Raw genomic sequence first — 15353 nt, 5'->3', positions numbered from 1 at the left:
TCTGGCCTCAGTCTTCTGCGCCTTCTTAATATTTTGCTAGCGTTCACCTTAAGTCGCGTACAAACTCACGCAGATCTCCACTTTTCTACGTTTCCAGCTGTCACATCTTCTCTGCCTTTGTCATGTCCACCACTGCATCCAATGCCTTCAAGTCTGCTGTGTATAATCATTTTAATTAATCTGCCTACACATGTATTTATGTTAGTCGCTCTCCTCTGTTTGATGCCAATTGGCCCTGAGAGTAAATAAGTGAAATGGTAGTCTAATCTAGGTCTGAGCAATCACGCATTATGTTGAGTTTATTTTACCACGTTGGCCAGTAGAGAGTGGAAGGAAAAAAAGCTGCTAAGTGGAGCTCGACATGCCTCTCGACCCCTACACTGGAAAGCAGCAGACACCAAGGCATACATAATCACTAACGACAACAGAACATGACAAGTGTGAAGTAATTCAGTAACGTCCGTCGCATTTACCACAGTGCATAGTCGCTGCTCAGTAATTTATTACCTCATTAGACATTCTTTAAAGAGAGTGTACAATTATGTGTTTTGTTTGAACATGGCACCACAGTACAATGACAATCATTAACCTTGTGCCAACACAACATAAAATAAACTTCTGCCCAGTAAATGCATTGCTTACAGTGCCACCACGGCACCTGTTTAGAAAATAAGCTCAAAATATTAGTGACATTAAATTTGAGCAGACGGTAATTCCCCCACCCCCTCCCTAAAAAAAATGAAAAAGGGTGCTCTTCCGACGGTACGTTTGTACGCGGTAATATTTGCGAGTCCAACTACGTGTGAAATTCAGATATAAATAATTAACGCCAAAGCATTCGGTTGAATGCGAGGCGCCAGGGCGCGGGCAAACAGTAATCGTCTTCAGGTATCCACTGGTGCCACGCCCTGAGGGCCACTGCTCGGCGAATACCATTCATGGCCACGTTCACATCCAACAAGCTTGTCACAAACATCACACAGGTGATGATGCAGCAGCAGTTCATCATTGCTGTTGGCCAGTGCTGAATTTTTTGGCGGGGTAAACGGAATCATCCACCGAAACGCACGTCGACTGTTACTCGCCAGATTCTTGCAGTCCCACGAGGGAGAGCAGCTTTTCCGTCGGCTTCAAGTCTCCTCTTTCGTGCAGGGCCACTGGCATTGTAACGCACATTCTGCATGATCGTTTTACTACGCACCGATGCCGCACGGGACAGCGAGCTGTTGTATGTACACTCCAATGCAGCGTTTCGGCCACACACACACATACTAAAGACACACAACGCGCAGGACGCACGCAGCGAACACGGAAGAACAAAAACCCATTCCATAGCGCCTGTTCATTGAACTCCACACTGCGCTAACTGCGCACATGTTTCCGACTGCGGGCTCGGCTAGCGCTTCGACTTCGCCATGGCTAGCCATGGCCAAGCTGCGCTGCCGCTGGTGGTAATAACGTTCATGCAACGAAAAGAAAAAACAATATATCAAACGATTCAGGTTGTCAGCTAAAAAGCTACCGTAAAATTAAATACATCTTATATGTTTTTGCCGTTGTGCGCCTTTGCGACATCAGCGACGTGAGCTTGAGCGCGAATACGCGAATGGCGCTATGAATTTCCCGTGTAGCTCCGTAAATTGCAAATGGCGTGGCTGCGGGCCGCTAACTTTTAGACATGCTTGCAGAGGTAGTCGGTGCGAACAGTTGGAAGTTCAATCGACTGGAATTGCTCAAGGAAAGTCAGCGGCACTGCATTTTTATTGTTTCTGTGCATTGCGAGTGACTTTGGCGGCAGCCACTCGGCAACGTCTCCGGTTTGGCGAACTTGTGAGAAGGTGAGCCTTTTGTTCTCAAATTTTGAAAGCTGTTTTTTGTTTGTATTGTAACCCTGCGTCTCGTCGCATGTTATGTTCACGATAACATCAGTACAACGTGCATGCGCTTTCTGTCTCTATTTAGAGTAATATTGGTCGATCAGCGTAAACTTTTGGATTCAATTAAGCACGAACTGTCCATGTTGGTACTGCGTGTCGAATGTGTTTTGAGATGATTCTGAGCGGGAGATGGTGTTCTGATAATTTGTGTACTACCAGATATAGTCTAGAGATTTGAAACCATTTATCACACTGAAACAAAGTTGGAAAACTGTTTTGTGTTCATGCATCTGCTGTCCTTAAACTTGACTTTTCGGCAATCATTCGCATGGCTCCTTTGGATCTGGAAAATTGACTACTGTTGCTAGGGGTGCCTGGTAGCAGAGCTCCTGGGGACGCCCAGTGGGTCATTTGTTTGTCCAAGTGCCCCGTACCACAGGTACCATTCCTGACATTTTTTCCCTGTCCGTTAACCTCAATTCCTTGCAAAGATTACAGTATGTAATCAGGTAGTAAAAAATTTGGTAACTTCTGCATATTTCAGAACAGTTCAGAGAAATGCACATGCAGCATCAGTATTCTCTCGGTAGAATTTCTGAGACCTGGATTCATTTCTTCTAGGACTGTGGCAAGCAGCAGGTCAACTGTACATAAATTTATTTTCCTCTGGTGCAAAGTAGAGTGCAAACGTCATAAGACAAGTCTCTAGTCTGTTTCATTCTCACTGCATTTGGCCAAAGCATAGTATGAAATGCTGTATGTTTTATGCCCTAGTTTCCTTTACTTTGAGCAGTAGATATTGACAGTGAATAGCAAGGCAACTCCACTCGCTGACGGTTTTGCCTTCGGCAGCAAAACAGGGAATACCTTACCCCATGTGTTATCTCGACAGACTCAAAACTGCGATGGACAGCTGCGTCCACAGCTGCTATCACCTCCCAAGTGCATGCGCTCATAAGACACATAATAACTCTGGATTGCCATTAACATAGCCTTGCTCATTGCAGTTGCCGATAAACACCTCATAAATGGTACTATTATGCACTCTTTTCTTTGGCACTATGTATGAGCTTCTGTTCTCGCACTTTCTAGAAATAATGCATGCAGTTTTGAAGTGCGAAAAGGGAATTTACGTGTAACTGTATTGTCATGTCAGTATGTTACAGCCAAATTGTACATTGATGTCAGTGCTGGTGGTTTCTTTTCATTATTTTAGGAGAATGTTATAATTTTACCTATAGCAAATAATAGCCCTCACTAATTAGCTGATTTTGTCATGTCCAGTATTTTGATATGCTAAGCCACCAAAGCATGATTCAGAATGTTGTCAGAACTAAAGGCACTGAGTCTTTCGTGTCAGTAAAAAATGTGCTTTATACCCCTGTCACATGGCATTCCTCGAAGGCCTTTCCAGCAAAGGCACCATTTTTCACCAAAGGAGCGAAAGCTTAAAGGAGCAGCGATGCAGCTACACGGTGCAGCCCAAAGGTGAAAGTCGTTCAGGCTTAGCACCCGCTGCTATACTCGAGGTGGCTGAAGTGAGTGTTCTAAAATTAAAGTGGTGTATTCTGTTCATTCGTTGAGCTTTGACAATTTTTTTATTCTGATTGCTTCCTTAAAAGTACTGCAACAGCTACTCTCATCAGCAGGAGCAGGTTTTGTACGTGTATTGCCTTGGCCACCACGGGCGCTCGGTGTTGCCGCAACACTTTCACTGTCTTGAAATTTCAACATAAAACATAAACACCCGTACAAAAACCAAAGCCAGACATACCTTTCGTATTTGAAAAAAATGTTTTCAAACATTATTAGCTTATCTATTTTTTTATTGCTTTTACTTTTTGACTTTGGATGGTACTGCGATCACAGCTTCTCGAATGCCGCGTCTTCGGGCTCCGAAGGTCTCGGTTGAGCGCCTTCACCTCCAAGGCCCTTAGCGACAAAGGCGCAACATTTGTACCGGGTAGCTGCACTCCTTACGCCTTTGGATATGATTCTCAAAGGCCTTTGCGGTGCCCGTGTGACAGGGGTATTAGTGTGGTATGGCTGCTTGAACACCTGTCCCTGGTATCTCACAAACTGAATAAGGAAGGGAAAAGCCTCAGGGTGCTTGCCGACGTTTCGACAAGAGGACTTGTCTTTGTCTGGCAAAGTGTTCATCATTGGTGGGGTTTAAATAAGGTTTTCACGTTGAGGCGAAAGGCCTGTTGTGTGGGACGAGGGTGCGATATGGGAAGGGCGTTACAATGGGGAGCGTGAACCTTGACGAAGCATGATAGCTGCTAATGAAGGTTAACCGGTTGACCTGCAAAACTGTGAAAACAAAAAAGCCCAATTCAGTAGAAACGAATCTCGGGGTATGGAGTGTGGATAGTGGGCTTGAATGGCTTTATGTCCAGCCGCAACAGGTGGCTTGGTATGGCTGGCTGCCTTTTCCTGAAAAACTAGGATAAAGGAATGAAGCAGCATGGCAGAATAAAATACCAGGGGGGGGGCAAAATAATTTGAAGGAAAAAGAGAAAATGAGGGCAGGTTCGGAGAAAAGGCAAAAAGAAGGGGGAGGGGGAGGAGTATGGCGGCCAAGGTTCCGAGAAGTGATGTCAGGAGGTGCAGGGCGTAAGGTTAAAGTATAACGATAAATTAAAGAATGCAGGAAAGGAGGGGGAAATTATGGGTTGGGAAACCTCTGACCATGTGCAAGGCCTTTTCAAATAATTATGCCAATTCCGGAATGTACAGAGCTGGCCACATTTAGTGCAAACATGTGAGCGCATGGCCGCACTCTTTAGAGGTCCACTGTGTGCGGCGCAGCCACTCATCGCTGCAAAATGGCGCAAGAGGAGATGCACCTGGATGTGGTGCTTCGTGTCATGTTACACTTCGATGTGTGGCAATGTCAGACACAGTGGCCCAAAGAGCACAGCCATGTGCTCGCGTGTTCGCACTAAGAGTGGACAACCCTGTACTTGATTCTAAGTTTCCTCTGTATATGTTGACCCCAGACGAAAACAAGTTGTCTTGTCGAAACGGCAAGCACCCTGAGATTTTTCCTTCCCTTGTTCACTTTTTGAGTGTCAAGAAACCATCTGCCTACTATCTCTGTACCATGCACTCCACATCTTGTACGGTTATCTTTGTATGTATACACCAGTGGTAAATCATGAAGGAAATCAAGGGATTTGTATTTGTATTGCTTAACACTTACTTTGAAGCTATATCATGAGGGTATAGTTGAAAATGTGCTACGGGGGCTTGGTTGTGTGTCGTGACTGGTTTCTCTTTATCACGGCTACTTGACAGCCACCATGAAACGCAGGCTTTTGAAAAGTCGTTCCTCAAATAAAAGAGCGTTTCCACTGTTACAATGGAAATGTTATTTGCTAAAAATTTCAATCATTGCAGTTCAGGGATTGATATTTTTCAAATAACTAACCTGAAGTTCAAAACCTGCAGAACGAACTATGTAACTTCTTTCCTGCCTTAAAAACCCAGTACTTATTTGCCAGTTTCAACAAGCAGAGGTCTGTTTCACGGCACATACTTTCCACTACCTTGCATGAAAATTGTGCAGTACAGGCCCACCATAAAACTAGGGGCATAGTATACTGCTTGTATGCAACTACTTTGGCGTTAGAGCATGTATAGCATGGTCTTAAAGTTATTCTTTTCATTTGCAACTGGTTCATGAAAGGCCTATTCTGGCAAAAGGCATTTAGCAAAATTATCTTCCTCTGAATGCTTCTAAGGATAACTTTAGTTCATTCAGGAAAATATATATTGACAATATCTCTTAAAGGCATGATTGTCCATATTAGCTCTTGTTACCTCACAGTATTTAGTTTTGTGCCTCCAGCATCACTGACTTGCATCATATGTTAAATAGAGTAGTAAAAAACTCGCTGTTAGTTTAAACCACAACTCATGATGGGGCTGTGCACTTTTTGTTGTGTTACATGAAATATACTTATGTATGAAACAATTTCTTTCAGCTGCACCTCACATGATTCAAATTCCACCAGAAGAAAGGCTGCAACACAACATTGCTCACTATCTGTTGCTTTCCCAGCACATAACATGCCATAACAGCACATAGCAGGTAAGATGTGAACAAAAACAGTGCATGTATATGTTCCACACATGCATTTTGTGTACTACCAACACTATGATATGATTAACTATGTCATGTAAGAGAGAGCACACAAATCATTTTTTGTATATATTGCAGCATGGTTATTTCAAGTTTTAAACTGGCCATTGAAACGACCCATTGTATCACCGCTGGTTACCCGGTGGCACTGGGGATCGAACTCCGCACCTCCTGCTTGCGAGGCAGATGCTCGGACCACTAGGCCACTCCTGCGGTTCCCCCACTGATGTTGCTTACACCAGGTGCTGTTAAAGCCCCGGTATGTATGTTAAATGCATTTTAGAAAACCATTCACTTCCAAAGTACCATTTCATCTTTATAGCAAAACCACAGTTCGCCTAGCTAGACAAACCTGCTGCATTCAAGCCAGCAGAAGGGTTGCACGTACATGCTTCATTAGGAAAACATAAAAATCAAGCAGAGCCTGCCCTTCATGGTGCATTATACCCTGATTTTGAGCAATGATCAAGATAGGCAGATGGTCATTTCATTGAACACTTGCATGATACATTCATAGAATTGAAAAGACAAGTACTATTGCAAAATCTTCAAACAGTGTTTATTCTCAGAGAAAACATATCATGAAAAAAGTGTTGGATTAGTTATGGTGCACCTTGTATGGGGAAAGGGGCTCCCACTTTGTGAAAGGCTTAATTTTGGAATAACGACAGCGTTTAGACTAGTTGGGTTACCATGTTTAGATAGTGGATGTGCTCAAAAAGACACTGGAAGTAAGTGCACTGTGTGGAAATCTCTTTCTGTATCCTTGTCTTTTTGAGTGCTTTCACGATCTAAAATTAATTTTGCAAGAGAGCAAGGAAAACAAATATTTAAATTCTGATAATTAAGGATAAAAGATCATGTTTCATTGTGTTGCTTAAAGTGTACATTGTATCGCTATTGCTGTATTGCAGCACTTCTGTCGTGGCCTTGCATTGCAGCCTCTTGACTTTTGTTTATATAATAGGCAGTCCTTTTTTTCATTCGATTGCAACACTTTAGGAGTTACTACAGAGTTGCGTGGTAGCGAACTCAACGGTTTGCATTATTACGCCAGCATAACTTGCTAAGTGTTTCACTGCAGTCTTGTTACTAGAACAGCCTCTTGAAAGTATTCAGCCTGGTGGTCATTGAGGGTTGCTGTTCACATATCAAAATGCCGGATCAGCTGTATACTCTTTACAGCTACCAGAACTATGGTACATTTCATGACATGCTGGCTGAAGAGTGCTGGAGCATGAGACTGGGGATTTGGATGAAACAATTTTCAAATGTGTGCTCGGTATCACGCTGTTTTGTTCCAGTTGTGGAGAGGTTTTCTTTTCATATTTGTTCTGTCAAACATTTAAATTTTGGGCAATATGTTGTTGCCTTTATCTTGTGTTCTCTTTGTTGTTGAGGTTTAGTATTTTTGGCACAAGCACTCCACTCTATTGCTTTTAAGTATAATTTAAAATTTGTAGGGCACGTCCTGAATAAAACTTCTACTTGAATAATCTGCATGAGTTTATGTTCTCATTGTTGATATAAAAACTTAGTTGAGACAGCTTGTATTTTAGCTCTGGCTAGAATTTTTAGGAGAGCCTCAGTAACATAATCACATGACCAACACAAACTCGGTATTATTGTTTGTGCAATGAAAAACAGTTTTAAAATAATTATTAACAGCTGTCAGTGTAGGACTGGCCGAAAATGTTTTGTGCTCTATGTAGCTCTTCTCTGAGGCAGGATTAATTCATCTGCACCTGCAGCTTGATACCGCCAAGGTACCAATTCTTAGGTGAACTTATTTTTTTTCACTGAGCAAACTTGCATCATCTTGAAGCATGGAACTTGAGCTGATTCTTAACAGCTCTAGTGTAGCGAATTTCATTATCCTCATTGCTTAGTTTACATTCACCTCAGGACAATGGCCTTTTCCAGTTTAATTATCTGTGTCTTGCACCAGCTACATGCCACACTATCAGAAGTCACCTAATCTTATCTAGTGAGCTTATAATCAGCTATCTCCTGCTATATTTTCCTTAGGGTGAAATTCATTTTGTTGTGATACAATGCACAAGCTTATCTGGAATGAAATGCTTGGGAAATGGGTCTCTGATTTCACCTTGAGTAGACGAAATTAACTTGTGCTAAGGCACTCTTTGGCCACAGATGCCCTTGTGCCATTAAAATCCATCAAATTCATTCTGTTGCCCTAAGATACCATTGGTGATTCATTCTCTGCATTGTATGCCCTGGCCAGATCCATTTTCTTCTTTTAATTTCTGCCAGAATATTAACAACTTCCTTGTTCATCCCTGTTATGGTTTCACTCGCTCAGTTGTTCTATTAATAATTATAATCACCTTATTGAAAACATATTTTGGGCTAAATGGCATCAAGTTTGCCACTCTGCACAATGATATATATGTTTGGTCTTGTATGTCTTTACTTGTGTGGTAATGTTCATTTTGTGCTCACTGTCTAAACAACCTTATTTGCCTATGATATCCTAAGCCCTTCTATACCTATTTTCCTTCCCCCTGGCTCTTTCTCTTTTCAGTCATTCCTCCTCTTTCCTTTACACCGGCCATTGGTCACAAGGCTGCTGTGGGAACGACAGTCAGCACTGGGCCCTTTTTAGTTCATGGAACCTGCACTGCTACTATTAACACTAATAGTACGTTATCAGTATTTTTGTGATAGTGCATTTATTGTTATTTATGAAGTAGTTGGCTAAGGCAATGGTAGCAGTGTTGGATATTGCAATATATTATGCATATATCTCACTTGCAATATATCAGTATGTTCACTATTACACTACCCTCTATTTATTTCAGTTCAGTTATTTGGCTATAGATATATTGTGCTGCTTTCCTAGTTTAGTCCACTTAAACTAAAACTTTGCTCTTTGTGTCACAGGTAGAATCTACAATGATTGCTGCTTTGTGTCTTGTAAGCAGGAGGCAGTGTTCAATGGAGCCATGAACTTTCCTTGGAATTGAAAAGCCTTTGCCATATTATGCGCTGAACCACGAGTGTGAAGAGGAAAATGTCATGCCTTGGATTTCTGCAGAGGTGAGCCATTGCAGTGAATCCACCAGCGCGAAAGACAGGGATGAGAAAGGAGACAAGACAGGTGCTGACTCGCGACTAAAGTTTATTGGCGTGAACAGGGAATATATAAAAAGCCAAGCAATACCATAAACCATGTAGTTACAGATAAGCATGCAGGACAACATGAGTCAAAAATCGCCCTCAACATTTCCCTGATCGAGGTAGTCCAACTCATTCTGTGTTAACACGATAGACAAAACACACATTCTTCACGGAGTCATAAGATGTGTCTAGCCTCGATAATCTCTCATTTAATCTCTCTGAATTTACTGCCAAAATGCGTGTTGCCAAAAGGAAAGGGTAGCAGACTTCACATCCCGTGCAGTGTACAGCAGAGTTACCTCAACCACCTAGCCAAGCCCCTACCCTCTTGTGTTCCTGTAGTCTTACATTCATACACCTTCCAGTTGCACCTACGTAAACCAGACTACAAGATAATAATATTTGATACCACATTCATTTTACAAGGTACATATACATTTCACTCTACACGTGTACTTTTCTCGAGCCACATTCACAGAATTATTCTTAAAATTTTACATGCTTTAGACAACGTATTAGGGGCCGAGAAAGCCACTTTTACATCATACCTTCTGGCCACATTTTTCAAATTGTGCGACAATTTATGTACATACGGTAACACAACTGGTCTTTTGGCATCTCCCTGGCTGGCCCCAGTCTGATTGTGCTGGTCACCGCAAAACTGTCTCAGCTTCTTTAACAATTTATCATATGCTCTTGCAGTAACAAGGTTTGGAAATCCTGCGTTCGTTAACCTTAAAATCTGCTCTTGGAAACTAGTCGTCATAAAGCATAATTTCATCAATTCTGAGCCCGCGTTAGAAAGTGCAATGCTATCTTTCACTAGCTTGGAATGGTCGACATGTAGCCAGGTAGCAGCTTAACACTCGCCAGCACACATGAAGTGTTCTGAACATCAAGGTAAGGTCCAGAAACCACAGCTCTTTTTCTTGGGACATTTGCTCCAAGGTAAACCTGAGATAAAGGCCTTGCTCCTTAAACAACTTGAGAAGATGTACAGGTCCTGAACTATCACAACCTTTATAAAAGACCAGAAAATCATCGGCATAGCAAAAGATTTTTCCCCCAGCCCATGCACATTCTGGACAATTATTCTATCCACCCTACTCAAGAAAATATTGCTTAGCACATGGTCAACCTTTGAACCACTACATATTCGAGACTTTAGAACACATACCGCACTGCGCTACTCTACAAACATGCTCTTCAAATAAATGCTATTCAATAACATGCTCTTCAGATAAATTTCATTAAAGGATTCATGCAAAATTATCTCTGGTTATTTGCAAAAGCATCTGTCTACGCATCTTGAAGATCCATTTCTTGTACTCAATTCGCAGTGTGGTTGAGTATCTTAAGAATGACAATCCAGTGGATTGTCATGTGATTAGTGTCGATGTAGAACTATTTTATTCTATCCCGTATGAAGATCTTGTGAAAAGCTTATGAATGTGTATATCGGAGCACAACGATGAGCTCGTGTTTAGGAACGGGTGTGTAACATAAGTCTTTTTTGGCACTTGCCTCCTTTTATTTGAAGTGAAGAGCATGTTTGTGGAGTACGGCAGTGCGGCATATGTTCAAAAGTCTGCTAAATGTATCGATTCGAAGGCTGCCCCTGTGCTAAGCAATATTCTCTTAAGCAGGGTGGAAGGAATGATTGCCAAGAAATTGCATGGGCTGGGGGAAATCTTTCGCTACGTCTATGATTTTCTGGTCTTTTACAAAGGTTGTGATAGTGTGGGACCTGTACATATTGTGAACTTGTTTAAGGAGCAAGGCCTTTGTCTTAAGTTTACCTTGGAGAAAATGTCCCAACAAAAAGAGCTGCGGTTTCTGAACCTTACCTTGATGTTCTGCACACGCCATGTGTGCTAGCGATATTCACCCAGGAGTGTTAAGCAGCTACTTGACTGTTGGTCAAACGATTCTAAGCGAGAGAAAGATAGCATTGCGTCGTCAAGTCTAGGCTCGGTATTGGTGAAGCCATGCTTTTACAGCGTGACAACTGGTTTCCAAGAGAAGATTTTAAGGCTAATGAAAGCATGATTTCCCAACCATGCTATTGCAGAAGCGTGCGATAAATTGTTAAAGCTGAGCATATAAGATTGGGCAAGTTGGTCTGACATGCTAAAGATAAGAATGGCGCAGCATCAAGTAACGAGGACAACAGGAGAGCACACCCACGCACAAGTGCCATCCTTGGAGCGGATGCAGAATTTAAGAGCGTGTACTTGACATTCAGCGTTGGCAGCCAAGGATCGGGCTCGTTCAATCTTTAGCGTTCAAATCCGTGTTTCCTCGTTTCCTTGACTGTCAACGCTGAATGTCAAGCACGCACTCTTGGATTTTGTACCTGCTCCAGGGTTGGCACTTGTGCGTGGGTGTGCTGTCCTGCTTTCCTCGTTACTTGATGCTGTGCCATTCTTCCCTTTAGCATGTTAAAAGCTGAAACCCCTTCGCAGGGACTGGCATGATCAGGCTGGGGCCAGCCAGTGAGATGCCAAAAGACTGACTGTGTTACTGTACATACATAGATTGTTGCAAAATTTGAAAACTGTGGCCAGAAGGTATGACGTAAAAATGGCGTGTTCGGCCCCTAATAAGTTGTCTACAATCTGTAAAATTGTTAATAATTTTGTGAATTTCGTTAGGGAAAAGCACATGTGTCGAGTGAAACGTGGCAACATATATGTGCCTTGCAACCATTGCATGCATTGCATACCATTATCATGTGGTTGGGTTTATGTTGGTGAAACTGGAATGTGTATCAATGTAAGACTACAGGAGCATGAGAGGTATTTGGATATTGGTAGGGGTTGTAACTTATCTGCATATTACAAGAGATGTGAAGGCTGCTAGCCATTCCTTTCGGCAACACGCATTTTGGCACTACGTTCACAGCAGATTAACCAGAAAATTATCGAGGCTAGACACATCTTATGACTCGGTGGCGAATGTGTGAGTGTGCTGCCCATAGCGTTAACATGCAGCGGGTTGGACTGTCTAGATGAGAGGAATGTTAAGGGCAATCTTTTACTTATGTTGTGATGTAGCTTATGTGTAATTGTGTAGTTTGTGGCGTGTGGCTTTTCTGTATACTCTCTGTTCACTTCAATAAACTTCAGTTGCGAGTCAGTGCTTGTTTCTTTTCTCGTCCCTGTCTCGTGCTGATAGATTCAAGTACTTGTAGAGTAGATTCACTGAATTGTGTACTTGCAGAGGCTTGTGAAAAAACGAGAGGAATTTTCTTTCCTTTATGCGGAATGAAAGGTTGAAATTTTTTTACTTAAATGTTTGCAGCATTGAATTCTATTCGGAAAGGTAAAACCCACGTTATTGTACATTTTGTGTGCAATGGTGCCGGGTGGCTGCATGCAACTGAAAACATTCGTCCAGGTTATCTAGCTAGCGTCCTTCTTCCTTGTGCCACATTTTCTAAAATATTATTTTGTCAGATTTATTTCAATCAGAATTTCTAAGAACAAATTGGTGATCACATAATTTGGTGATCACATATGACATAATTCAAAGCGTGTTCATTGGTATTTTTTAGTCTGGGGCAGTACAATGAGAAGTACATAGTATATAGTAAAATTAAATATGACCAGTCTAACATAAACAAAACTTTTTTTAAGGAAAATTTTGCTACCGAAGTGCTGGAGTGACATGGCATTATGAAGACGTGGACAGTGTGCTGTATTCATGATGGCACGAGAACTTGTGTACAGTGCTTCAGGTAACTGGTGAGTACCTTGGTGCTGTGCTTCTGCTGATGTAGCCAAATTATGTTTTTAATCTAAGAGTGTATCTGAAAACTTAAGCAAAAATTGAGTAGTATTTAGATATTCTTGCACCAGATACCACTGTGAGAATTAGTTATTAATGATGTGTCTCACATGTACCCTTGTCTGCTGAATATAGTAAGCATGGCTTTCGAGCTGAGTGCCTCCGACGTATGAAAAAAAAATGGCCACTGGGCTGCTCCACGACGCGTGGAGCAGCCCAGTGTAGCACATTCAGGCTTCATGGAGTGGAGAATGAAGGCAGTAAATAATTTAAGAGTAGAAAACACAGCACAAACCACAGGACCAGGAAACTGACAAAACACACCGACCCTGATGACACTCTTGGCATGAAGGGTGTTATAAAGTTGCCTGTCATGTAGTGCAAGATGGAAGTCGCACAGGATGGGTGTTAAATATGAGTTGATGCAGACACCTGTCATTACATAGTACTCACAGTAGAACTCGAGCAAGAAGCAAAGGTAACAGCTGAGCATGGCCACTCTTGTGCTTTCCTCCGCAAGCAATCTGGAATTGCACTTAGAAATCTTTTATGCTTTCTCTTGACATAAAAATCATTGCTGCATGTGGCGAGGAAAAGTACATACCCTTGATGTCAAGTGACAGTGAACTCACAGGGCCGGTAAAAGCTCACTGAGGTGTTGTGATATATCTACAGGGCACCTCATGAGAACAAAGAGCCCTTGAAGGAATTCTCTCAAAGTTTGTTGCCACATGGACCTCTTCGTAATCAATGACTCTAAAAGGCAAGCCTTCCTTTAGTGTCACAAAAAAGGCCTAGGACATGGGTCTTTTTGCTTCTCCATTAGTGCCAAAATGTTTGCTAGCGAGATCTTTCGCAGATATACAATTATTTCACAAAATGTCAAGAAGGAGACTGAAGCTGCACCAAGCAGTACCAGTAAAAAACTTATCACAGCTGTTCAAAAAGCAGAAAGACTCATGCCTTCATCCTTCTTTTGCATCAGACACATGAGGACACTTCGTCTTTCTGGGTCATCATTTTGAAAAGGTTCACATGGCAACGGCCTTTGGTTAAATTTCTGCCAAGAGCCCTTTTTTGAAACTTGAGCATCCGTTCCTTGTGAGGCACACTGCAGAGATATTGGAATGCCTTAGTGAGCTGCTTCCGGTACGTGTGACTGCATTTTCACTGACATCAGATATTAGTACATTTTCTTGCACATGCTGAGATAATGGAAGCTATGAGTGAAAACATGCGGTTTTGGGGAAGTGTGCTTCCTGGGGCCATATTCTAAGTTTGTGTCATAATAAAAAGCGTCATAATCTGCCGCAACGGGCATGCCCGGGAACTGGATATAAACTGAGTGCGGGACTTTCGCTTCGTCTTGTCTTGCCTATAACAAATTGGATGGACGATAAATTCGGCAAGCGTCTTCCACCTTTTTCATATGTTACCAATGTTCCTTGCTCGCTAAGTTGTGCATTTAGTACTATGTACAGAAAGGCACCTGCATTGAATTGCATCTGGCCCCCATCCTGAGCTACTTTCTATTTGCACAAAATGATAAGCAACTGTAAAGACTTTCATGCGCACAGTGCCGCCCGGGAAAGCGCATTTTGTCTGCTTCTTTCTGGACCTGTGGTTTTTACTGTTTACTGTTATGAGAAATGAATTTTGGGCAATAAATTATAACGGGTTGGTTCTCGGTGAATGGCTTTTGAAAGCTTCTACGAAAGCCGATTGTTCAATAGCGGATGGTTGAAATGTATTTGTGAAATTTATATTTGGTGTTGTGTGACCACTAAATGAGGATTTTTTTATGCTTTTCAGATGGATCCGACAGCAATGTGCAGGTGTACAATGTGTGTAGTTTGCCATGAAAATAAAACGTATGTACTTGTACTCACCCAAACACTTACCACTCTTTCATTCTAAGCTGCATTCTTTGTACGTATGCACTACATAATATGCGTAAAGGAAAGCCTTGTACATAATACTTATTTCTTCGGCACCTGGACGGCTATATCTGCAGTGAACATTGCGGGCAGAAGCTATACGAAGACGCATGTTCATGTACTACAGAAAGTACATAATTACAATACAGATAATTTCCGCTCTAGATGAAATGACTTCCGAGTGAACGGAGGACGTATGCATACACATTGCGGAAACTTCAGTAAGAACAAAACATAAGCATTCGTTGTGAAGAAACGATTTCGGTCTCTTGCATAGCATGGCGTAACTTTCCGTTACCAAGAATGTGACAGTCGTCATACGGAGTCTCTGTTTCTGACATTTAGTCCGTACCTCATGTTGCTGAAAACCCTCCGGCAACGCATTACCAGCGGGTTTCTCTGTACTGCGGAGCATTTTTTTTTACAGTGTAGTTCGTAAGAGCGTCGAGCCAGGCATAGCCA

The 15353-nt window shown here is 42.1% G+C and overlaps 1 long non-coding RNA gene across 5 annotated transcripts; it reads left to right on the top strand.

Moving 5' to 3' along the window:
* Window positions 1–1624: 1624 nt before the first annotated feature.
* Window positions 1625–15076, top strand: LOC144105756 (uncharacterized). Of its 5 annotated transcripts, none has more exons than XR_013308880.1 (8): window positions 1625–1838; window positions 2246–2316; window positions 5867–5973; window positions 6103–6283; window positions 8570–8686; window positions 8970–9084; window positions 12804–12911; window positions 14767–15076. It is a non-coding gene; the product is annotated as an uncharacterized LOC144105756 (long non-coding RNA). The 5 variants fall into 5 exon arrangements; XR_013308881.1 differs by having other exon boundaries at window positions 8967–9084; XR_013308882.1 differs by having other exon boundaries at window positions 8929–9084.
* The last annotated feature ends 277 nt before the right edge of the window (window positions 15077–15353 follow it).

The sequence above is a fragment of the Amblyomma americanum genome, chromosome 9 (assembly GCF_052857255.1).
Source record: "Amblyomma americanum isolate KBUSLIRL-KWMA chromosome 9, ASM5285725v1, whole genome shotgun sequence".
Classification (NCBI taxonomy): Eukaryota; Metazoa; Arthropoda; class Arachnida; order Ixodida; family Ixodidae; genus Amblyomma; species Amblyomma americanum.
The sequence above is the reverse complement of the archived record's forward strand: the minus strand, read 5'-3'. Positions and strand labels throughout refer to the sequence as shown.